This window comes from Andrographis paniculata, unplaced genomic scaffold (assembly GCF_009805555.1).
Source record: "Andrographis paniculata isolate CXL003 unplaced genomic scaffold, ASM980555v1 Contig61END, whole genome shotgun sequence".
Taxonomy (NCBI): domain Eukaryota; kingdom Viridiplantae; phylum Streptophyta; class Magnoliopsida; order Lamiales; family Acanthaceae; genus Andrographis; species Andrographis paniculata.
Genome location: NW_026137597.1, coordinates 66,766 through 69,887, shown reverse-complemented (window position 1 = coordinate 69,887; position 3,122 = coordinate 66,766). Strand labels below are relative to the sequence as shown.

Sequence of the window (3,122 nt, the reverse complement as noted above, 5' to 3'; positions counted from 1 at the left end):
ACAACACGAAATATCTTTTCCATCTTTTCAACCCAAAACTCAAGGACTCCTGGCTCCACTGAACCAGAATATGTTGGTGGGTTATGCCGCATCACAGCATCAATGAAACTCCTCTGTTGAGGCATCATCGCGGCCATAAACTGCCGAAAGAAATCCTGACTAGGTGCCTTTGTTGGTACATGCGCTGGCACAGGATACGGTGACTCATCAGACGAAGGATCAAACTCTGGGCCTTGAATAGCCCTACGTACACCACCACCTCGAGAATTCGACATACTGCCCCCAATTTTTCCTGATTCAATATCAATTCAGCACACAGCTAAACCAAGCATAACAATAAAAGATAGATCACATTAACATGAATGCACCCGCAAAACCCAAACCTCACCAAACCAATTCAATATCATTGTTATTTTCAAAACCTTTTTAATTCAAAGAGCCAAAATCTATCAAACCTAGGCTCTGATACCAACTTGTAACACCCCCAGTTGGCTCATACTGGAAATGCTACCGCCACACTGCATCATGAGGTCGTCACCTCCTACTTCGGGCCCCACAACACAGTGTTAAGGCTAAAATTAATTATATAAGCATTTTATTATTTCCAAAAAACAAGTTTATAAATATTTACAAAAACATACTCCCAAAACGGGAGGTTTTTCTAGTTAGAATTTACATATAATACATCAGATGCAGTTCACTCATTCAGCCCGTCTTTCTATCTCCCGAGACGTCCCCTGTCCCGGAGGTGCCATGCGTACCTGAATCAAATATTTTTCTTAAAAGCAGTCTAGAATTAAATCCATTTTAAGAACTAACATAAAATATGCCATGTCATGCTCGAAAATAGAGTTTAATTTCCGTCATTTGCAAAATAAATGCCATGCCATGCCCATACTGAAATAATGTAACAATAATGTCAAAATCGACAACTCATGCACATATACCCATATACATAGGTCAAAGTGAGCAGCCGGAATAACCTCGGCTCCATAATTACAGCTCACTAGACTACCATCAATAAATAGCCGGAAAATCCTCGGCTCAAGGAAGGACCTGGTAAACCCATAATAATATAACGGTCACCCGGTCACTCCCATATACCCACCATACGACTCCCGCAATCAATACATGGATAGTCGAACGTTGTCGCCATTAACCACAAGACACCCCATAGTCTGTGATAGCGAAGATAGGACCCTCCTGTCTAGCCCTACCCCGTGTAACGTAGTAGAATCCGTGCAACCTGGAATCACCCGAAGGAAACCCGGAAACTCTACTCCTCCTCGCACGCCCTAACGGGATCGCGTTTGGAGTTTGGCATATGATCCTAAACTACCGGTAGACCTCACTAGTAGCTACTCCAATGAGTGGAACAACACCGAACACGAATGATTAGACCAAATACGTCTCAACTGCAATGGGTCTAATCCCTGAATGACCGTGCGACTAAGTCACCCAGTTGTCCGACTACTATCGTCCACTATCGCCAAAGTGTTACGGTACATCGGGGTCGAATATCCTAACCCCAGATGATGCCCTCGCCTAGCACTACCGCACACGGCGACTAAACGATAGATCCATAAAACATATCCGATAAATCGTGCGATGTGTGCAGCATGTCAATAAGTGAATTTAATGAAAAGGGCTGGTGAGACGGCCCACCTATCCTCCTTTTCATAAATTCACCAACACGATCAAATACGTATATCAAATATCGTAAAACGAAGTTTCACACATGCATATACACACACATATATACATATATAGATGCACTGACCAAATGATTCCACATAATATCATATCAATATCAGAATCAGAATCACATGCAACATAAATACCTAATTTCTTAAAATTAGATTTAATTCCCTACTGCTTACCTCCTACCGATACTTTCTGGATTTTTATAACTTCACCCAAATATCCTCCAACGTACACCTGTTCCATTATTTACTCAAATCAGATGAGCTTTATGCTTATTCTCAGGAGCTACCTGCTTATTCAAAACCTAATTTCTATAATTAACTCGTCGGGCTCCAAACTTTTATATTTAGTAGAATATGATATTCTAGCTATAAAATCCTTCTACCTCATAATATTTATATTGCCCGATTATTAAATAAAAATACGCAAAGGTATGAACAAGCAGGCAGGTGCAATATACTGCCGTTTTTTATTCGACTTGGATTGGTACGAAATTCTCAAAATATAACGTCGGCGCTACGAATAGGCTATTAGCTAAAGAAATTCATCGATTAAATAGCTAAATAGCCAATTTTGAATTTTTGAAGAATTTCTAATTTAATACTCCAATATCAAAATTCGTATTAAAATTTATAATCGGACTCTACGAATAGCAAGGAATACCATACCGAAATCGGAATCGAAATCGAACGGCTAAATCTTTTCTTTCTTCTTTTCTTCTTTCTCTTCTTTCTCCTTCGCGTTCTTCTGCTTCGGCCTTCCTTCACAGGTAAGTTTGTTATATATATATATAATTATATTATTATTATATATATTATATTATATTATTATTATTATTATTATTATATATTTTATATTTTATATTTATATTTATCAATATTTATCCGTTTAACAGTCTATTTAATTATAACTAATATACAAAATTGGAATATAATTTATCCCAAAATATTAATTTCTTGATTCCATTACTATTGTCAAATATTTATTTGCTATAATAATATTATTTTATACATTCCGAAATCGGGGCATTACAATAGTAGTTTGCTCGGTCATCCCAGGGATTTCCGATTTGTGAACTATGAAACGATAAACACTACTATTTAGTGCGTATCCAATAAATATGCAATCTACCATTTTTGGGCCGATAGCGACTTGCTTTGGAGGCGGAACGTCCACTTTTGCTAGGCACCCCCACACTTTGAAGTATTTGTATGTGGGTTTCTTGCCTTTCCATAGTTCGTAAGGGGTGGCATCCTTACCCTTAAGTGAAATCTTGTTCAGGATATAATTTTCAATCAGTACCGCCTCCCCCCATAGGTTTTGGGGAAGTCCTGAACCTATCAACATGGCATTCATCATTTCCTTAAGTGTTCGATTTTTGCATTCTGCAACGCCGTTCGATTGAGGTGAATATGGAG

At 38.3% G+C, this 3,122-nt stretch overlaps 1 long non-coding RNA gene across 1 annotated transcript; it reads right to left on the bottom strand.

The window, feature by feature from the left end:
• Positions 1–430: 430 nt before the first annotated feature.
• Positions 431–2,452, bottom strand: LOC127260228 (uncharacterized). Its single transcript, XR_007840656.1, has 3 exons — positions 2,373–2,452; positions 1,881–1,938; positions 431–761 (listed from the first exon to the last, which is right to left on the bottom strand). It is a non-coding gene; the product is annotated as an uncharacterized LOC127260228 (long non-coding RNA).
• Between the last annotated feature and the right edge of the window lie 670 nt (positions 2,453–3,122).